Source organism: Oryctolagus cuniculus, chromosome 9 (genome assembly GCF_964237555.1).
Source record: "Oryctolagus cuniculus chromosome 9, mOryCun1.1, whole genome shotgun sequence".
Classification (NCBI taxonomy): Eukaryota; Metazoa; Chordata; class Mammalia; order Lagomorpha; family Leporidae; genus Oryctolagus; species Oryctolagus cuniculus.
This window is the reverse complement of record NC_091440.1, coordinates 32585066-32608315: the sequence shown is the minus strand read 5'-3', so window position 1 is coordinate 32608315 and position 23250 is coordinate 32585066. Positions and strand designations below refer to the sequence as shown.

Genomic DNA, 23250 nt, shown 5'->3' with positions numbered 1-23250 from the left:
CTCGAATTAATATTTATATATATAATCTGCGTTATATATGAGAATATATATTTAATATTAGTATTATGTATATAGTTAAATAAGACATAACAAAATGATCCTGAACATTGAGGCATATTTGAATCTGAGAAAAGAGAATGATGCTTATTAGTGATTTTATAGTTTCCACAAAGAAAGCAGCTCATTTAGCATTTAAAATGAGTCATAAGGAGAAAAGAATTGCATGTTTTCCAGCATACAATCTTTTAAGGTAAAACTGCCTGCATTTTTTCTAACTATTAAACTCAGACATAATGAGTGAGGCGACATTAGACATAATAAGCTGCTAGCCATCCAACTAAGAAATCCTTTCTCACGCTATTTCCTGCAGAGTGAGATTGTGTGCATGCCTGCAAGTATCAAAACTTGCTGCACTGTTTGAACATCCCTATTACCTTTCTGAGCCTCAGATCTAGTTCTTTGATTCATTCCCTCAAGCTCCTTAAAGCTTCTTCGATGCCAGTTTGGCTGGTATTTAGGAATCTTGATGAATATGCTCATTATCTAATACAAAGTGACATAAAACACTCCTGCCACGAACTCTGCCACATAACCATACCCTGCTGAACTCCTGGGATTCATTCGGAACTAGATTAATAGCATTTATGTTATTCACATATCTCAGTTTGACCTTGATCTGCTAGCAACTCCTTCCTTTTTATCTCTGTTCCATACTGGGGAGGTTTTGTCCCACAGTAACAATGGTTCTTTTGTACATCAAAGCACATACCCCCTCCAACATCCCAAGTTTTAATTTTCCTTGCATGCATAATATGTATCTCTCTTCTGTTCACTGTTACCTCTTACCTATGCTTAATTGATGGATAATAGAGTTTTCTATTTATTTTGCAAAGGAAAAGTACTTAGAAATTAACCTTTCAATATCTGAATTAAAGCCTGCAGCTCTGTGAATGAAAAATGTTCACAGAAATCATTTCTTCTTTCTCTTTTTCAAATTTAACATATACAGATTATACACTTAAACAGAGATCTGGCCTCTTATACTTTCATTTGAATGGCATATTTCAAATAACAGTAGTAATTTGTCTTGGAAAAACCATGCTGCAATGTTCCTATTTGAGTTGAGTGTTAGAAAAATTATATGTATATATTTTATTTGTAATACAATTTTTCTGTGAGTAATAATCCAGACATTGAATATAGGTTTGTGGACAATAATTGAGAGTTTAATTTAGTGAGTCAAATCTGCCATTACCATTTAGGAAGCTTCGTAGACAGGCACTTACTGAAAGGCAGACAATCAGACAAAAATTAGCAACAAAATATAAAAGCAAAAACTCAGACTTCAGAATTATTTTGTAATTCCTTCCCTACTCTCAATGAGACGTCTTCATTGTAAAGCAGCCCTCCATGGTTAGCCTATTTATTTATTTTGTGATCAGTGAGTACTTCTTTGTAATCGAGCAGCTCTGTGTGAAATGCACGTAATGCAGTTCTTCCATCATGACTACAGTGGCAGCAGGCAGGTGGACAGATCTTTTTAAAGCTTCCCCCATGGAGTCTGATTCAAAGTGTTCAAGCAATCTTTTCTTTTTACTTGAAGATTAAAATCTTGATTTAACATATTTATTATTCTCCCATATTACTTCTCTGTGAGAAGGTATTTCTTTTTTAGAGATTTCTTTTTTATTTATTTGAAAGGCAGAGATACAGAGAGAGGAGGAGAGACAGAGAGATCTTAAATCTACTGATTCACTCCCCATATGGATGCAATGCCCCAGGCTGGGCCAGGCAGAAGCCAGCAGCCTGGAGCTTCTTTTGGGTCCCTCACATGGGTGCAGAGGCCCAAGGACTTGGGCTGTCTTCTGCTGCTTTTCCATATTAGCAGGGAGCAGCGTCAGAAATGGAGCAGCCAGGTCTTTTTTTTTTTTTTTTAAATTTTATTTAAGGAATACAACTTCATGCATTTAATATATACAGATTTGGGAACATGATGATTCTTCCTCTCTCTCTCCTTCCCTCCCTCCCATCCATACCCCCACTTTCCTTCCTCCTCCTTCTTCCTTTCCAATTCTTATTCTTTACAGAGATCAATTTTCAGTTAATTTTAGCACTCATAAGATTAACCCTACACTAAGTAGAGAGTTATCAATTCGTATGAAGGAAAAAAGAAGTAAAGAACAAAAACAAGAAAACAAACAAAAAACATTGTTCTTCAACAATCAAGGCAACGACTTTTCAACACCATCACTTCTCAAAGTATCCTTTTTGCTCATATAGATTACGTTTTAAAAAAAGATTTATTTATTCAATAGAGTTGCAGAGAAAGAGTCAAGTAGAGAGAGAGAGGTCTTCCATCCGTTGGCTCACTCCCCAGATGGCTGCAACTGCTGGAGCTGAGCCAATCCAAAGCCAGGAGCCAGGAGCTTCTTCCAGGTCTCCCACATGGGTGCAGGGGTCCTTGGGCCATCTTCCACTCTTTCCAAAGCACATTAGCAGGGAGTTGGATCACCAGGCACATTAACAGGGAACTGGATCAGAAGTGGAGCAGCCAGGACCCAAACCAGCACCCATATGGGATGCTGGCGCTACAGGCTGGGGCCTTAACCTACTGCACCACAGCACCGGCCCATCATATAGAATACATTTGAAGTACTCTATTAGTTACCACAGATCAGATGGACCATATGGTGTTTGTCTTTTTGTGACTAGCTTATTTCACTAAGTATAATGGTTTCCAGTTGCATCCATTTTGTTGCAAATGACAGGATTTCATTTTTTTATCACTGTGTAGTATTCCATGATGTGTATATATATATATATATACACACCATAATTTCATTATCCAGTCTTCAGCTGATGGACATCTGGATTGATTCCTTATCTTAGCTATTGTAAATTGAGCTGAAATGGACATGGGGGTACAGATAACTCTTTAATATGCTAATTTCATTTCCTTTGTATAAATTTCCAGGAGTGGGATGCTGGGTTATATGGTAGGTCTATATTCAGCTTTCTGAGATATCTCCATGCTGTCTTCCACAGTGACTGTACCAGTTTATTCACGCTAAGAGTGGATTAAGTTTCCCTTCTCCTTACCAGAATTTGTTGTTTGTTGATTTCTGTATGAGAGCCATTCTAAAGGGGGTGAGGTGAAAACTCATTGCAATTTTGATTTGCATTTCCCTGATGGCTAGCGATCCTGAACATTTTTTCATGTATCTGTTGGCCATTTGAATTTCCTGTTTGCAAACATGTCTGTTCAGGTCCTTTGCCCATTTCTTCTTTGGAGTGTTTGTTTTTTTGCTGTCCCCAGACACATAGCAAAGTCATCTAAAATATATAAACTAGAAAGAAGAAACACTTAACTGTTTTGGCTTTTAATACCTTGCTGGAAGTAGGAAGACATTGCTTTAAGGGAACTGGTTTAGAAAATAATATTGAGTGATGTATGTTATTGGCAATCCGAGTGGTAGGATATTTTTCTTTTGACCCCTAATTAGGCTTTGGAAAAATGAACTAGGCCCATGATTACCCAGGCCAAAAACTAGACAGGCTAGGGGAATGAAATTACACACCCAGGGCTGGCGCTGTGGTGTAGCATGTAAAGCCTCCACCTACAGTGCTAGTATCTGATATGGATGCTGGTTTGAGTCCTGGCTGCTCCACTTCCCATCCAGCTCTCTGCTATGGCCTGGGCAAATGGTGGAAGATGGTCTGAGTCTTTGGGCACCTGCCCCGGTGTGGGAAACCCAGAGGAGGGTCCTGGTTCCTGGCTTCAGACAGGTGCAGCTCCCGCTATTGCAGCCAACTGCAGAGTGAACCAGCGGATGGAAGACCTCCCTCTCTCTATGCCTTTCCTTCTCTCTCTGTGTAGCTCTGACTTAAAAAAAAAAGTGTAACTAACCAAAAAAAAAAAAAAAATTACCCACCCATTTATACATAGTGTTTTGTTTTCTGTCTTCCTTTACTTGTGCCATAAGGATGCTTTGGAAATAAAGTGACTCAAATCACTAGACAGCTTTTCTTTCTTTCTTTTTTTTTTTTTTTTAAGATTTATTTATTTACTTGAAAGTCAGAGTTACACAGAGAGAGGAGAGGCAGAGAGAGAGAGAGAGAGGTCTTCCATCCACTGGTTCACTCCCCAGTTGGCTGCTGATCTGAAGCCAGGATCCAGGCGCTTCTTCCGGGTCTCCCACGTGGGTGCAGGGGCCCAAGGACTTGGGACATTTTCTACTGCTTTCCCAGGCCACAGCAGAGAGCTGAATTGGAAGTGGAGCAGCTGGGACTCGAACCGGCACCCATATGGGATGCCGGTGCTTCAGGCCAGGGTGTTAACCCACTGCGCCAGGGCACCAGCCCCACTAGACAGCTCTTAACTCCTCTAGGATAAATCAGTCATTCCCCCAGGTGACTAAGTATGTGGCTATACATAGTTTGTGTTAACATAATTAGTGTAGTACCTACTTTAAAACTGGGTGATACACTTAATTGTTTCTATCTACATTTGGCTTCAGTTAATTACATGAGATTACATATGTGAAAGTACTTAGTGTAGAATCTGACCTGTGCTAAGTACTTGTACACAATTACCTATTTAGCAGCTTCCCTTGAGTGACTTGGAACCACCTCAACCTCAATGTAAGCCTTGTTGAATCATCTTTTCTGCCTCCTTTCCAGACTCTTCCTTAAACAACTCACTCAAGCCAGAAATATTTGTTTAATCTTTGGCATTTTCCTGTTCTTCTCCCTCCAAAGCCTATTGATTTGAATTCTGAAATATCACTCATTCACTGTTCATGGAATGCAGCAGTGGACCAGTCATGTCCTGTACAACATTTCTGGGGAGGTGTGAACATTCTCAGGTCCACAGAGCCCGGCACATACAGTGAACAGAGACAGGGTGTGTGCAAGGGCAACCAGGAGCCAGGACACAAGACGCCCTTTAAGCCACATTCAGATTTCTGACACTTCATCTTAAGGACTGTGGGAAAAGTCTGAAGAGTTTCAGTCAGATCTGTGCTTCACCAAGATTGCTTCCATGTTTCTCCAACCCCATTTTTCACATCCCAAACCTGTTTAGGAGTATTATATACAATCTCCCTGCCTCATTCATCTTCCTCCCAAATACATGCTGCACATTGCAAACAAACACCTGGAACAGAACAACAACAACAGACACCTAGAAACCTGTCTGTATACTCACCCATTTCAAATCTTTTAATGATTTTCCAGTCCCCTGTGGGTAACATCCAAATCCCCAAGGCTTACGGCTACTGTTTATTTTCCTGCCTCTTCTCTCACCACTTCCTCGTCTCAGACTCCAGGTGCTGTGAACTTCTTTCCTTTCTTCTAACAAGCCTTGGTCTCTCTCACCCAGACCTTCCTGTTCTCCATGCCTGGGCGTGAACCCCGACCAGTTCTGTCTGGGCTGGTGAATTCTTTAAGCTTCACTTTGCTCCAGGTGCCTCTTTCTAAAACTTAACTATGAAATATACCTGCTAAGCATTACCCTCTTTCCCAGTTGTAATGTTTATCACATTTCTTTGCTAAATGTAAGCTCTACTATTGTCTGTCCTGGTTACTTTTTCTTTCTTCCTTTTTTTAAAGATTTATTTTTATTTATTTGGAAGGCAGAGTTAGAGAGAGAGAGAGAGGGAGAGAGATCTTCCATCTGCTGGTTCACTGCGCAAATAGCTGCAGTGGCTGAGCTGGGCCAATCTGAAGCCAGGAGCCAGGAGCTTCTTCCCAGTCTCCCACGCAGGTGCAGGGGCCAAGGACTTGGGCCATCATTTACTGCTTTCCCAGGCCAAAGCAGAGAGCTGGAGCAGAAGTGGAACAGCCGGGACTCAAACCAGTGCCCATATGGGATGCTGGCACTGCAGATGGCAGCTTAACCTGCTACACCACAGCAGCAGCCCCCCAGTCACTTTTCAACCACAGAGCCTTGCTCAGTGCCTGCTATGTGGCAGGTGCTCAATACATACCTGCAGAATCAATGAATGAGCCATACCTACAAGCTTCCTTCTGCAGCATCATTGAGAAAAAAAATATGTCAATAATGACATATTTGCTTTGAGTTTAGGTGAAAAATGTTCATCCTTTCCATGGTGTTAAAGATACTGAGGCGCATATGCTTGGCACAGCACGTAAGAAACTGCTTGGTCATGGCAAGAGCCTCGGGTGATCACTGACATCATAAATAAGAGTGTCAATTGTTAAATCAACAACAGGAGTCACTGTGCACCTGTGCACTTGCTCACCATGTAGGATCTCTGTCCTTAATGAGCTGTACTATGAGAATTAATGGTTAAGCCTATTTTGAAACAGTACTTTATATCTTGTGTGTCTGTGTGGGTGCAAACTGTTGAAATCTTTACTTAGTATAGAGTTGGTCTTCTGTATATAAAGGTAATTAAAAATGAATATTAATGAAGAATGGCATGGGAGAGGGAGTAGAAGGTGGGATGGGAGCAGGTGTTGGAGGGTGGGTATGGGGGGAATAATCGCTATATTCTTAAAGCTGTACCTATGAGATTTATACTTATTAAATAAAAACTTTCTTAAACACTGCTTGGGATGCCTGCATTATTTATCATAGTGCCTGGGTTTGAGTCCTGGCTTAGGTTGTGAATACAGCTTCCTGCAAATGTACACCCTGGGAGGCTGCAGTGCTATTTCAAGTAGTTGGATCCTTGCCACCTACATGGAAGACCTGGGTTGAGTGCTAGGCTACTGGCTTTGGCCTGGCTCACTCCTGGCTGTTGTGGGCATTTGAAGAGTGAACCAGTGGATGGAAGCTTGCTCTCTGCTTTTGTCTCTCTCATTTCAAATAAAATGAAAATAAATATATATATGTATATGTATGTGTGTATATATTTTTACATACTACACACACACACACACACACATGCCTGGGACTTAGGGCCCAGGACAGGTAGGTCCAGCTTCCTGCAACTCGGAGCTATTTCCGAATTGATATCTCCTTTACTCACAGTGGCAGTAAGAAATGCACAAGGAATAGATTTTTTTTATTTGAAAGTCAGAGTTACACAGAGAGAGGAGAGGCAGAGAGAGAGAGAGAGAGAGAGAGAGAGAGAGAGAGAGAGAGAGAGAGAGAGGTCTTCCATCCGATGGTTCACTCCCCAACTGGCTGCAATGGCTGGAGCTGTGCCTGCAGAAGGAGCGACAGCAGTGTGATTAGAATTCTCTTGAAGATTTTGACCACCTGAGGAAGAAGACCCAAGAGGGGGAGACTTCCAGCTACTGTCAGACTTTGCAATTTGATAATCAATCAACAGTGATGATGAGATTCTATAAGGGAGACTACAAGAAGGCATAGGTAAAATAGTAAATAAATAATAAACTCCCAATGAAACTTCTAATCTGTATGGTATATGGATAAACCCTTAAAAACTTTACCTACATGAGAATAGCTAAGAGTTGATTAAGAGCAGGTGACTTGATGAAGAGTCTTTGCCAGTGGTTCTTCATCTTGTCTGGGCATTAGAATCATCTGAGGGACTTAAATCCAGCTGGGCAGACTGCAGTTCAAACCAACTAAATCAGAATCTCTGAAGGTGGAGTCCAGGCTTTGGTAGTTTTAAAAACTCCCAAGGTGATTCCAATGATCCAAAAATTCAACATGAGAAACATTGCCTGGAATCCTCTTCTTTGATCCAATAGGAGTTACCTCAATCTTAGTTTTATGACCCTGGATGTAGTATTTCTGATTACTTCAAGAAATGCAGAAAAAGTTCTCCAAACGTTGAACCCAAAATGTATTGATATCTGTAGTATATTACAACAACCAGTATCCACCAGAGCACTCATTTAAGTCTAACACAGAGCCAAGTGCATTATCTTCATTATTCTTTTTTGATGAGGGGAAAACTGAGGTTCAGTATTTGTATTATCTGTGTAGCCACATAACTGGTTTGAATATGGTGTCCCTTCAAAATTCATTTTGAAACCTAATCACCCAGGTGATGGTATTTCAAAGTGGAGCCTCTGAGAGGTGATAGGTCATCAGGGCTCCTCCCTTTTGAATAAATTAGGGGTCTTATAAAAAGGGCTTGCAGGCTGTGTTCGGTATCTTTGTGGGTCTTCTGCCAGGTGAGGCTCCAGTGTCCTCACATTCCAGAGGGTGCAGCACCCAGGCACCCTCTTGGGAGCAGAGAACAGCCCTCATGAGACATCATCCCTGCTGACCTCCAGAACGGTGAGTGCAAAATCTCCGTTCTTTATCCAGTACCCAGTTTCAGATATTCTCTTAAAGCAGCACAGACACAGACCAAAAGAGAGGCAGAGTTAGAACCTGTCTGCCTGCATTCACAGTCACCAGCCTTTCAACTGTTCTGTATGTTTGCTGGGCAGGAGATGATATTAAATAACAGCAAGCCGTGCATTCAAAGAGGTTAGGACTTTCTGAGACTCATGCTAAAGCTAGATAATTGTAGGCTTAGGTTTTCCACTATTGCTTTCAAAATGTACCAAAATTTAATTTTAAGTTTCTATTGTTGAGTTAAAAGTGGGCAGTGATATTTATAATTTTAAGTATTTTTCATAAATATGGGGATCTTCAAAAAGCTCAAGGAAAATTTATACTGTGAAAAAACTGCATGGATTTCAATTTTTTGCACTATAATAAATTTATCTTTTAAAAAACATCTTTTGAGGGGCTGGTGTTATGGCATAGTGGGTTAAGCTTTTGCCTGTGATACCAGCATCCCATATGGGCACTGGTTTGTGTCCTGGTTGCTCCACTTCTGATCCAGCTCCCTTCCAATGTGCTTAGAAACTAGCAGAAGATGGCCCAAGTCCTTGGGCCCCTGTACCACATGGAAGACCTGGATGAAGCTCTTGGCTCCTGGCTTCAGCCAGGCCCAGCCCTGGCTGTTGCAGCCACTTGGGGAGTGAACCAGCAGATGGAAGACTCACTCTCTCTCACTCACACTCACACTCTCTCTCTCTCTCTCTCTCTCTCTCTGTTTCTCTCTTCACCCCCCCAACCCTCTCTGTAACTCTTTCAAATAAATAAATCATTAAAAAAATAAATCTTTGAGACCCCCCCAACACACACACAGAGGGTGGGGGGAGGGGGAGGGAGGGAGAGGGGAAAAAGCGAGCTCCCATCTACTGGTTCATTCCTCAAATACCTGCAACAGTCATGACTGAGCTGGGGCTGAAGCCTGGAGGCAGGAACTCAACTCAGGTTTCCCAGATGGGTGGCAGAGACCCAATTATTTGAGCCATCACTGCTGTTTCTAGGGTCTGTACTCTTAGGAGGGTGGAGTTAGGAGCCAGATCTGGGAAATGAACCTAGGCACTCCAATGTGGGAGGCAAGCATCTTTACCATTAGGGTAAACACTTGCTCCTTAAACTTATCCTTAAATTCCATACTGTCTTATGTTTATGTGATGAAATTTCAAAGAGTTTAAAAGTATTTAGTGAAAAGCAATTCTTTTCTTCCTCTATTCTCAGCCACATGGTTTCACAGACACAGTGGTCTAGATATTTTACTATATTCCAATAAAGAGAATGGAATGATCATCATTGTCTTAATATGCTTCAAGATTAATCTCCTGGGGCTAAGGAGAGGCTTAGCAAAACCCATCTATCAGTAAAAGAAAAGACTAGAATGCCTTCCATGGTTTGAGGGACTTGTCACTTATTTAATGGCAATTGCCAAGCTTCTGCTAACATAGATAGTACTACAGAAAAGATCTATGTATAATTTTGTGCATGCACACACTTTTTTTTTTTTTTAATCTATTTACTTGAAAGAGTTACACAGAGGAGAGGTCTTCCATCTGCTGGTTCACTCCCCATTTGCTCTCAATGGCCAGAGCTGTGCTGATCCGAAGCCAAGAACCAGGAGCTTCCTCCAGGCCTTCCCATGTGGGTCAGCGGCCCAAGGACTTGGGCCATCTTCTACTGATTTCCCAGGCCATAGCATAGAGCTGGATTGGAAGTGGAGCAGCTGGGATTTGAACCAGACCCCATATAGGTTGCCAGCACTGCAGGCAGTGGCTTTACCCACCATGCCACAGCGCCGACCCCACTCACACACATTTCTGTAGGCTAAGTTCCTAGAGGAAGATTGAGTCAAAAGCATGTGTCTTTAAATCTTGAGAAATATTTTCAGCTGCTCTCCATTGAGTCTGGATTCCTTTATACTCCCACTGGCAACAACATGGTGCCCAGTTCTCTATAATACTTGTCATCACAGTACACGATCAAACCTTTTGGTCTTTGCCAATCTGATAGATGCAAAAGAATTGCAACATAGTTGTAGTAATCATTTAAAAATTCTCCAATTTAAGATCCTCTATTTTTAAGAGATATTTATATTTACTTTTCTGTGATTTGTTTCTAATCCTTTGCTTAATTTTCACTGATCCTGTCCTGAAATTTAGAAGCTCCTGGTGTTAGAAAATTATCCTTGTTTTACATAATTGCAAACATTATTTCAAGCTTGTTTTTGGCATTTTGACTTTATGGCATGTGTTGCTCCCCCTCTTCGTGGAGGAACGACACTAAACCCTGCCTAGGCTTCATATCCGAGTCACGGCACCATTATGTCGCTCCCCTTCTTCGTGGAGGAATGACACAGGACCCTGCGCTGTTCTTTTGTCTACTTGGCCCTTCCTGGGTTTGCTGCTGGTTTTTCCCGGGTTGGCTACCGTCCCTCCACCTCCGTGGAAGGGCGGTTCCCCCTGCCACTTTCCCCACTTCCGCAGGGGAGCAGCACACCGCCGGCCGGCTCTCTCGGGGGCTGCACAGGTGTTCCTTCAGATAGATGTTCCTGGTGCATGTTGTCTCTCTCCTCCTTTATAGTCCTCTTCCACCAATCCCAACTCTGCTACCCACACGCCGAGTACGCTGCTCTCCTCCAATCAGGAGCAGGTCCTGCTGTTTATTGGTTGAACTGGAGGCAGCTGTGTAGAAGCTGTTTCTTCCTCTCCCAGCGCCATATTGTGGGAGAGCAGATGCATAGAATAAGTCTTAATTCCAGTAACTTAGTCTAGTCCGAGTTGCTCCCCACAGGCATGGATGTATTATTTATTACACGTAGAAATGTTTTACTGTTGTGGAATTTTTAATTTAGAGACTGACTTTATGGCTTCTGAATTTTGTACCAATATTCAAACTTTCCTCCTGAAACATTATCTAAGTTTTTTCAAGGTCTTTTTCTAACTTATAAAGCTTTATTTTCATGTTTAAAAATTTGATTAATCTTGGATTTTTCACAAGTTATGAAATAAGGAATCAGTTATTTTTGTTCAAGATGGCTACCATTCATTTTATTGAATACTGTACCTTTTCTCCACTGCTTGGAAGTGTCACTTTTATCAAATATTAAACACCTTTAATTTATTTCTGCAGTTTCTATTCTGTTCTGTTGATCTACATTTTCAAATTACTGTACCATACTGTTTGTGATAACTGTAGCTTTATAATTGATTTAATTCCAGAACAGATAGGCTCTTTTCCTCCATCATTATTTCAGAAATGTCTATCTTTTATATTTTATTTAAAATTTTTATTCTTCATTTGATTGCTTAAATTAAAAGATCCCATGTGTATTTGATTTCATTTAGATTTATAAGCTAATAGAGAAATTTCAGTTGATATTTTGCCTTTCTATCAAAGAGCATCAAATACTTCCCATTTTTTCCTCTCAGTTTTTGTTTTTAAATTAAAGAATGTTTAGTTCTTAGGAAATTTGCTTTTAGGAAATAGGAAAAAGTATAATATAATTTTTGTTTAGTCCTCTAGATTTGATCAAAATGGCTCCCTGAACACCCAATTTGTGGCTGAGATTACAATAGAGAAAAAGCAGGCTCTCTTATGAAGTCTCATGACTAAAAGTTTGAGTGGGTATGTGAATCATAGCAACACCAACTCTGCTTTTTGTCCTGAGGCTTGGCAGAGAAATGAAACTGTAAATACTGACCAACATGATCCTTACTCTTTCACTTGGCATTTATAACTCCTGCTGGTGTACCCTGTGGCTGTCTCTTCTCCAAGGATTAGCATACCTTATGTGACCTTGGGACTCCAGGAACAAGGACAAGGTCACCCAGTTCAGGTGTCACCAAGGCAAGTAGCATCTCCTCATTTCATAACCGAGTTCACTGTCACACCAGCATTCAAAAAGGATAACCTACACAAATGCTTATTTGATTTTTTTTTTCTTAAATTCCGCAAATCAACCCCCAGGTAATAGGAACATCCTTCCCAGGGCTGGGCATGTGCTGTAATCAGTGTCATTGTTTGGAGAAGGACATGGATCATGCCCAACATCGCTTGCAGTTTGTAGGGAGCCACTGTGCAAATCTGAGATGATTCTGACTTCTCTGCATGCTTGGACTTGCCATGAAATAAACTCAGCTTTCCTGATTTTTCACTGCTTTAAAGATGTAATCGGAAATTACTATGTATTACATATCAGACATTTAACTGAAAATTGTTCTTATTTGTGGCATAGAACCGTGGCTCTACTCTAAGGATCAGCATATCTTTTTTTTTTTCCTTTTAAAAATATAAGCATATGATGGAAAGCCAAAACACTGAGGCAAAAAAAAATGTCCTACATGAAGGATATCGGTGGGTGAGACCCCAGTGGAAAGAGGTGACCATCAAAGGAGGATGTATTTTTCTCTGAGGAGAGGAGAGAACTTCTACTTTGCTTATGGCCTAGTCTAAATACTGATGGAGTTTGTGGATTCAAAAGGCTTCCATAGCCTAGGCAGTTCATGTTAAGAGCCTCAGGTGGTCACTGATGTCATACATAAGAGTGTTAATTGTTAAATAACAATAGGAGTCAATGTGCACTTACTTCCCTTGTAGGATCTCTGTCCTCAATGAGTTGTATTATAACCATGTCTAAGTGCTCCCCAAAAATGTATTATTCTTAGGTGCTTTGTTAAATTTCATTGTTTCTAAAAGTGAAATTAACTTCAAGATGCACTGACTTTGAACAGCCCTTGTCTCCACTGTTGAGGAACAGTATTTTATTTTTTTTTACTGTGCAAATTGTTGAACTCTTTACTTAGTATAGAGTTGATCTTCTGTGTATAAAGTTAATTGAAAATGGATCTTAGTGGAGAATGGGACTGGGAATGGGAGAGGGAGGAAATGGAGGTGTGGGAGAGTAGGTGCGAGAGTGGTTATAGTGGGAAGAATCACTATATTCCTAAAGTTGTATTTACGAAATGTATGAAGTCTGTATTCCTTAAATAAAAGGTTTCTTTGGGGGGGGGATAAAAAAATTAATTATATGTAAACATTGACTGTATTTGGGAATGAATGAAAAACTAAAGATGCTTGATAAATTAACCTTACAGTGTACAGATGTTTAATTTGGGAAAAAGCCTTCCAAAATGTATTTACTATCTTATTTTTTGCTGTGTAGCTACATAGTATCCAGTCAGGGCCCATAGTGGTATCAGAAGTAAAAATGTGTTTTATGTTCAGACAGAGAGAGGGCTCTGACTGCTTTTAATTTATTTGATTCATCACAACTTTGAACTCATTCCACTATTACGCTATTAACATGCCCTGCTCTTCGTGGCTTTGTTTTGATTTCCTTTTTGACACTGCAGGGAGAATCAGTAAAGGAGTAAGAGCTTTGGTGACTTGCCTTCAAGTTAAAAATCAAACAGGGTTCTGGGTTAGAGGAGGGTGGGGGTTGTTCATAGTGTGTTCAGGAACAGCCAATGATGTGTGAGAAGAGATGTGGATGCATGAGGACTGTGAGTCAACCACGTGAAGATCTGGGAAAAAAGTACCCACGAAATGACTAGGGCAAAGGCTCCAAGATAAGCCAAGGCTAATGTATTCAGAGGGCGGGACAAAGGGTGGTGTCAGGAGAATGGAGAACAATCACGGGAGGAGGTGGAGCTGAGGTTCAGGGGCAGGTGTGGCTTGTAGCTTTTGATGTGGCTCCTAGTGAGTCCTGCCTTCTGGTATTCATGTCCTTCTGCAATATTCTCCCCTTGTATCTGGTCACACTTAAGACTTCTAACAAATAGCATATGGCAAAAGTGACGAAATGTCACTGCTGAGATTAGGCTGTAGAAAACTGCCTTGTTTCCTTTTCCTCTGGCTCTTTTTGGTTCATTCCCTTTGGTAAAGTAAGCTATGCTTTGAACTTCTCTGGACAGATTCAAGTGACAAGGAACCAAAGGTGGCTTTTTGCCAACAGCTAATGAATAACCAAGGCCATCAGGCCAACAGTCCCCAACCAACGGAATCCCACTCTGTTAGACAGCTTTCTGTTGCTAGCACAAATATCTGATGTTAGGCACTGTATACAGAAGATAAGTTTATTTAGCTCACAGTCTTGAGGCTAAAAATCCAAGACTTGGTGGTCCCATTTGTTTAACCTCTGGGGTTGTGGAGGGGGAGTCCCCCTGGCTGTGTTACAACATGGTGGAAAAGTGGAAAGGGAAGAGTTAATGTGCACAAGGAGTCAGCATATGGGATGGCCTCATTTTATAACAACACACTCTCATGAGAACTCACCATGGTCTCATGAGAACTACATTAATCCCTTTTAAGGGTAGCAGCCCAAGTGGCCTAACCACCTTCCACTAGGCCCCACCTCTAAAAGCTTCCTCAAGTGTGCCTCAACACTGCCACACCAAAGACCAAGCTTCCGGCACATGAACCATTAGGAGACAAACCACATCTAAACAGCTACTATGTGAGTGAGCTTGGAAGAGGACCCACCCCAGTTGACCACTTGCAGCCCAAGCCAATATACCTTGAATGTAGATTGAAAGAGACTCTGCTGCAGAGGATCCAGGCCTTGGAATGCTGCCTATAGACACTGAGATAATTTATGTTGTTTGTTTCTAAGCCTCTAAGTTTTGGAGTTGTCATACAGCAATACATAAATAACACAGGTGGCTAAAGCCAGCTCATATTGAGATTTGTAGCCTATAGAAAGCAGTTTAGATTCTTTTTAAAAAGTTTTTAAAAATATATTTATTTGAAAGAGTTAGAACCATCTGCTGGTTTACTCCCTAAATGGTCCCAACAGCCGGAGCTGAGATGATTGAAAGCCAAGAGACAAGAGCTTCTTCTGGGTCTCCCATGTGGGTACAGAGGCCCAAGGATTTGGGCCATCCTCTGCTGCTTTCCCAAGCACATCAGCAGGGATCTGGATTGGAAGTGGAGCAACTGAGACTCGAATTGGTGCCCATGTGGGATGCCAGCACTGCAGGCTGGGGCTTTAACCTGCTGTGTCACAGCACCCGCCCCAGTGTTTGCATTCTTAATGTCCAGGGAGAAGTATGATCACTTTTTGAAAGATTACTCAGACTTCTGTGTTGCACAGGATCAAAATGGAAGCCAGAAAACCAGTGAGGAGGTTTACACAGAAGTCTAAGAGTTTGGATATAATGCTAAGTTACATTACTGGGGATTTCAATTTAGGGGATAAAGGAAATGGACAAGAATTACAGTTGAAGACTATATTTTGGTTTGCTCTACTAGATAGATGCATGTGACCTTCGCTGAGATGGGGGAGGTGAGGGCAAGAGTTTGAGGTGGAGACGAGGAGATTTATGCTGGAGATGAGGTATCCACAGGTAGTTGTCAACAGGAAAGTCAAGGGTTCGGAAGTGCCTATGTAAGTCTGCAGTGGGTGGGGCCTTCTTTGGGGGAATCTATTTACACAAGTGCCCAGAAGACTCTTGAGAAAGAGCTGTCTAAAGAGAAGTTAACATGCCCTCATTTGGTTGAAAGAAAAGAGGCCAGAGTTAGAGGTAGGATAGAGCCAGCATATAGGATCCTCCATATAATACCTTATACTCTAGCTTAGTCCTTATGTTCTAGGATAAGGGGGGGTACAATAACAGCCTTCATTAAAACCAGACATCTTCAATACACTCTCCATTGAGATTTGGTGCCAGCAGTCTTCAGAAGTGGGCGATGGTGGTCTCAGCATAGACACCAGCAATTATGAAGCAACCTTGACTTCATAATGTTGATATGATGGATTTAAGAATTGATACTGGTGGTGGAGTCAATTGTTGGTAATGACCACTGCTATGAGCTGCAGTGATGTAGCTGCTTCCCCCTTCCCCACCCCACACAGTCATAGGAGTTACTACTATGATAACAGGAGAGAAATGAAATAGTAGGTGCCTGATTGTAGCCAGGAAGTCTCCTCCTGAAGACTTTTGTTTAGGAATTTTCTCAGTTGGGATGGAATTGGAAAGTACTTTTATTGTGAAGTTATTTTTACCTCTTGGATGTGCTCTCTGGAAAATGAGTTTAGAAGGGACTAATTTAAAAAATTTCTGTTGTGGTATGTGTACACTATAGAATACTACTTAACTGTAAAAAAAAAGTATGAAATTCTGTCATTTGCAACAAAATGGTTGCAACTGGAAACCATTATATTTAGTGAAATAAGCCAGTATTATATCATGTTTTCTCTGATCTCTGTGGGCCTGCATGGTCTCCACCTCACTGCTGGATGCCTGAGCTCCAGCTCTGTGGAGAGCAGGTGGCAGTGGGGATGGTGGGTCTGATCTGTGGAGGTAGTGGGAGCCACAGACCTGAAGACACAGCATGAGCAGGGCCTCCTGCAGGCAGGCATGCAGATTTGGCCTTACATTCCCCAGGGCATTGTAGTCCACAGCAGCTACTGGCTCATTGGGCTATTTTCTTCCCATTAGAGCTCTCAACTTGGATAGCACATGAGTCAGTGTTTAGAACACAACTTGCCCCTGGAGCTGTGCTACTCTTAAATTAGATCTTGAGTCTAATCCTCCCAAGTTTTGCCTCTCTTCTGGTTATAAAAGACGACAGCCTCTTTATGTGCTGCCCCCTGGCTTAACCACTTATATCTTAATGGGTGATTAATCACTATCAGCTCTTTATTGTCTTTCCCCAAAGCACTGATAGACCCCAGCAATATGCTTCCAATTGTGTGATACATTGCATTAAGCCATTCACCTCCCCACTGTTACACAGGCTCTGTCTCCACTGCCGAGAGTTTGAACAATTGCACTAACACTTGTGCCAGGAGCTCTCTGTGCTCTCTCCATAAGACCAGTGAGGGGATCCTTATGGCCAGCAGGCCAGCTGTTGATAGTGCTGATGCTAAATCCAACTCCACAGAGTCAGCTTCCTTGGATCACGTTGGTTTCTTGGAAAGTGGAATTGGAGGCAGATTCAGGCGCAAGACATTTATTGGAGAGCGGGTGAATTCCTCATCTATAGGCACAAAGGGACCAGGACTGTTCCTGAGAGAAGGTAAACTACAATGCATTTGCAAAAATGCCCTCAGCCAATCTGAAGGCCTTTAGTAGCCTCCGTGGTCAGTGACTAGATGAAAAGAATGGGGTCCTGAACCTCGGGTGCAGGGATTGTCTTCAACACAAGGACAGTTCCTGGAGGTGGATGCAGCTGAGAACTGTAGCACATGAAGCAACTCTGAAACGAACACCCAGTCCTAGAGCAGGAACCGAGCCAGCCCCCCGTGCATTCAAGCGTTCAGTGGGAGTGGGGAAATGGACCAATCTTCCCCTAAGGAGACATTTAGTCTTCACCCTGTGGAAGTTAGTACAGGAATTACCAGTAGGCCGAGCATCCTCACAATAAGGGTGACTGGGAAAGTGATAAAGAATGTATCTGGAAAGATGCAGAAATGAAATAGCTTTATCTCTTGAACACAATCTGGGAAATCTTAACATTGAATATTGTCAGCATTGGTCTAATTTTTTTAAAACTATAACAATCACCTTTATTTTAAATTTTTTTGACAGGCAGAGTAGACAGTGAGAGAGACAGAGAGAAAGGTCTTCCTTTTTCCATTTGTTCACCCCTCAATGGCCGCTGCGGCTGGCGTGCTGCACTGCGCTGATCCAAAGCCAGGAGCCAGGTGCTTCTCCTGGTCTCCCATGGGGTGCAGGGCCCAAGTACTTGGGCCATCCTCCACTGCACTCCTGGGCCACAGCAGAGAGCTGGCCTGAAAGAGGGGCAACCGGGACAGAATCCGGCACCCCGACCGGGACTAGAACCCTGTGTGCCAGTGCCTTTATTTAAAGGTTTTCTGAAGGGAAAAAAATGGAAACAAAACTTTTTTTGGGGGGGGGGGGTGAGTTTGATCAGCTGTGTACTCTGAATTCCTTTCCCTTTAGGTGTTACCTGCAAGCGTAGCTTTTATAATGTGATGCTTTTTGAAAACATGAGGTTTCATAGGTCCCCAGACTGCTGCTTAAAGGTAACAGAAGAGATTAGGCACAGGTTGAGAAATGTGCTAATTTCGCTTCCCTGATAGAACAAAAACTGATTCAGGATGTATTTAACAACAGATCATTTCTAACCAGAATACCGCTGAAGGAGAAAGCAAGAAGTCTGGGTTACCAGCAGCAGTGTTCACTTTTGCCAAGTTGTTTTGTTACTTATTATTCTAACAAACTCTGATTATAAAAAAAAATTCCCCCAAATGTTATACAATTCCTTGGTGTTACACATAATTTTGTATATTAAAAGAAACTATATACATTCTTGTTATGTTACAAGACAAACTTGGGTACACTAACATTTTAAAGAGTTTATTTGACCAGACTGAGATAGAAGACTTGGGCAGTTACAGACCACATGTGGTTCAGGGCTCATCCGGGGAAGGTTTTTCCAGGGTCAATGTGGAAGTGAGGCAAAGAAAATATTTGATTGGTTAAAATGGAGCAGTAGCCTTATTTGGATCTTTCCAGTGGAAAGTCCTTACTTAGAGGTTAGTTGGCAGTTTCTGATTGGTTAATCCTAAATTTCACTTTATTATTTACACTGAGTTGGGTTTTGGTTTGCTTATGTAGGAACCCAGGGTGCTGGAGCCACCTCGGTCTCATGGCCTCCTGATTAATAATTTTACCAGTTATTATTGCCTACTTTTAATGATGAGGACACTGAGGCTCTTAGGCATTAAATGAAATGCCAGATTCCACAATTCTGCCTTGCAGAGCCTGGGACTTTTCCAAATACTACAAGACCTCGTATATATTTATTTATGGTCTCTTGCAGCCAGATAATTTAGTAGTTTATCTATAATTCAGAAGCAAAGAGGGTGGAGGACTGAGAGTGTGAGCCCTTCTGACGCGAATCCAATTTCATGGCATTAAAGAAAAGTTTCATTTTGCCTTGGGCAGTGAAATACCTTGGACCCACCCTGGATATAGGAAGGGAGAAAAAGACCAAAGGGATGTGAAGAATTCAGGAGATTTACCCCAGGGTAGGGAAGTGATTCTGATGAAATGGCACCTGAAAACCACATTTGTTCTGGGAACCTGAGACCAGGAAAGATGTAGACATTTTCTTGGAAAAAGTTCAGACGAGAAGTCAGGAAGATGACTGGGGGTACGGTGGGGGTGGGGGTTGACGTGACGGACTTAGGAGGACAGGTTAAAGAAATTAAATAGTTCACCTTGGCTGCGAGACAGCAAAGATAGGCTTTGATAGCCATCTGCAGTTATTTGGGTGTCTAAACACAGAGGAAGGTAAAGCGCCACTTGGGGTGTAATAAAGGAGTATAATTACATGAAAATTAAAGCAATGAAAAGCCTGAATATGAATCAATTCACACTTACAAGAATGTTCACAGCAGTTCTATTCTAAACTTCATGGTTTTAAAGAACTATTTTATAATAAACTACAAAGCATTGTTTATCATCTCAAAAAATAATCTTAATACTGTAAATTGCACTGAACTTGAATTTGGGTACTATGGAAGCACAATGCTGCAAGATTGACTAAACAGATTGCAACCTGATTTAGTTGGTACCAGGGATACCCCTGCCCCATGTGCAAGGAATCAGTGGTGATAGGGAAGGAGCTGGGTGTCCTCTAGGATAGAGGTTCAGTGACTCCTGGGAGTGCTACAGCCAAAGGATACCTGGAAAAGTCAGTTTGACTGTGGTTGGGCTGGGTTGAGGTTCATTCCTCGTGGTATTCTAGGTGGTTTGTTTGGTGAGCCCTGAAAAAGAAACTATGAATTAAACCCCACTTTGATTTGAGTGACCTGACTTTTGGATCTTGTCCTTGGTTCTTTTACGAGTTTAAAGTCCAGTCTTTACCTCATGGTACCTACAAAGGTACTTCAGAAAATTCATGGAAAATGGAATTGAAAGACCAGTTTGGTGCAAAAAGAACCAAAAAAAAAAAAAAAAAAAAAACCCAAAAAACAAGCAAACCTTGGGATGCATAATACTTTTTTCATAATATACATTTTCTAGGAACTTTCTGAGGAGTCACTCATACTTGTGTATTCAGCTTTTGTAAGCGGGTCAGAAAATTTTCATTTGTAAATATTTCTTTCCTTAACTATTATTTACAAAAGATTTTGAGAGAGCATATGAAATTCCTATTATATACTTATTTCCACCAATATTTTTGTAGCCTGGGTATTGTTTTACTTTTGGGAGGAATTTTAGAATCTGATAGTGTTTCTCAAAGGTTTTTGTGGTGAAGATTAATTTCTTATTTTTTAACTTCCAAATTCTTGTGGACTGATACTTTTTAGGATACTGCAAAGTTAATTATGAGAAAAATGCTCTACTGACTGAGCTAGCCGGGCCTTAAAAATAAAATATAGAAACTCTAATTTATTTTAGATTTAACAGAGAAAATTTGTTGTAAATTGTTGCGTAATTTGTTAACACCTTCAGTTCTGTATTCCACACAGGAGTGTAGGGTTCTATTTTTCATTGCCATTTCCCAATCATGGTGCCTCAAACAACACATTTGGCTGCCTAGGGTATAGGTTTTCTTGCCCTTGAAAGGGATACAATGATCCCTGTCCTTTCTGTGTGGGCGTGGTGAAACACATGAGCAGGAAGGTAGCTTGATCTGTAACTAGCGAGGTGCTGGTGACATGGTAGAGGAGGCAGGAGAAATGGACCAATGGTGGGATGTTCCTAAGATGTTAGCATCTGTTTCTAGCAAACGGGTGAGATTTTTCATCCAGCTGCATTTCTTACATTTAAAAAACTGCCTTACATTCTGAACTAGCTACTTTCGGATGGTTTTCTTTTAGGATTTTTTTTTCTTTTTGCATTTTACTACTTAGTGAAACCTAAAAGCCAGGGATCTGTTAGTGCAGATGGCCAGCAGTTATGTGTGTCAGGATACCGTGGAGCTTTTTTCAGCTACTCCTCATCCTCATTAGTCGGCTGCCTCGGATCTCATATAAACCCCTTCTCACAGCCTGGGACATAATTTTTCAAAGTCATACATTAAGCCTCTTCCCTAAGATTTTGGCAGCTGTCTCTTAGGTAGTCCTCAGGATATTACCAAAGAAATGTTAGTTTGGCTGTCTATGTGCACTAGAGAGCCCAACATTGAAGCCATGGCATTTATTTATTTTAATTGAAACAGACATATCTCTCATCTATTGTCCCCCCCCCCCCCCCAAAAGCCCTTAAACCAGGGTCAGGAGCTAGGAACTTAATATAGGTTAAGTGGGTGGCACATGGGTGGCATTACCTGCTGCCTCCTGGGGTCTGTATTTGCAGGAACCTGGAGTCAAGAGCCAGAGCCAGGTATAACACCAGGTATTCCCATAGGGGACATGGGTGTCTTTTTTCTTTCTCTCTCCTTTTTAGATTCTCTCTCAGCTCTGCCTTTCAAATATATACATTTGAAATATATATTCAAATATATATATTATATATTTATTCAAATATATATAAATATATGTGTATATATATATATATATATATATATATATATATGAGAGAGAGAGAGTCTTTCTATCCTGTGTTTCTCTCCCTAAATGGCCACAATAGCTGGGGCTGGGCCAAGTGAAAGCCAGGAGTCTGGATTGATCTCCCTGGTTTTTTTCTTTTCTTTTTCATTTTTTTTTTTTTATTCATTTACCTGAAAGGCAACGCCCACAGACAGGCAGAGACACAGAGAGTGAGAGAGGTCTTCCATCACCTAGTTCACTCCCCAAATGACCAGAGCTGATCCAATCTGATCGGGAGACCGGAGCTTCATCCAGATCTCCCACTCAGGTGCAAAGGCCCAAGTACCAGGGCCAACCTCCACTGACCTCCCAGGTGCACCATCAGGGAGCTGGATCAGAAGTGAAGTATCTGGGACCCAAACTGGCACTCACATGGGATACTGGTGCCACAGGCCTGGGTCTTAACCTGCTGTGCCACAGCGCCAGCCCCCCACCATGGGTGTCTTAATTGGCATCTTAACTGCTAGGCCAAATGCCCACCTCTTGTGGTCTTTCAGGAGGGAAAGTTTATTATGAGGCAGCCAGGTAAGGAACCAGGAGGAATGTGCAAATCTTACTCCTCAAAACAGCTTCAGCAAGAGATGATTATTAGAAAGAACAAGGGGTGGGGCTCTGACGTGGGAGTTGATCAGGCAGCCAAGGAAGGGGCATTCTTGGTTCTTCTGCCAGATGCAAGTCAGCTACATGCCTATTCATACATTGCATGTATGAAGATGGCAGTCTTGGCATGCTTGATGGGTGGAGACTTTGATTCAATACCTTTTTGTTTCACACAGTGGTCAGTAGCACGGGTACTGTTTATCCTTTTGAGGTCCTGACAGGTCTTAGCTGGCTTGGAGTTTCAACATAGTTTCTTATTGTTAGGAGAGATTATGAGTTATTGGTTTTTTATCACTGTAGGGGATGATTCTGAAACCACCAGAGGAGTGGAAGGATGGTGGTAGCATAAACTTTTGTTCTTCTCTACAGTCAGTAGGGCTACCGAGTAGATTCCAGGAACTAAGAAGCTGAGAATTTAGAAAGCACATGTGCTGGTATCATGAAAAAAAAAAAATACCTGTAAAGTAATTGAGAAAAGAATAAGCTGGGGATAACTTAAGCAATATGGAAGCTATCTTAAGTAACAGAAATTCACCATTATTAAGATTGTTGCAAGAGCAAGGTATGTCTAGCTTTCAATAGACAAGAACCTACTAAATTACTGGACTTTCAAGAAAGAGTATGAATATCTCATGGGTTTTCTGTGCTTCAAAGTTCTTATGAATCATAATTATCTTTCCTGGACCCTAGACATGTGTCCTGAAATGGGACTCCCGACGTTCCAAAACCCCCATAGTGGATTGTGTGTCATCTTATCACTTTTCTTTATTTATCTGTATTTGTGCATTAACTCAATCACTCAGTTATGTGACAATTTTTTTTTAAAAAGATTTATGTATTTGAAAGTCAGAGTTACACAGAGAAGGATAGAGAGAGAGAGAGG

General features: G+C 41.4%; 1 long non-coding RNA gene across 2 annotated transcripts in view; it reads left to right on the top strand.

Moving 5' to 3' along the window:
* Nucleotides 1-23250, top strand: part of LOC138843687 (uncharacterized) — a 58896-nt gene that overhangs the window by 22782 nt on the left and 12864 nt on the right. The window contains exon 4 of one of the 2 annotated variants that reach the window (XR_011378622.1): nt 2088-2196. The exons of the other annotated variant lie outside the window; for it this stretch is intronic. This is a non-coding gene — a long non-coding RNA (uncharacterized lncRNA). Of the gene's footprint in view, nt 1-2087; nt 2197-23250 lie in introns of those variants that run through there. 2 annotated transcript variants of the gene reach the window in all.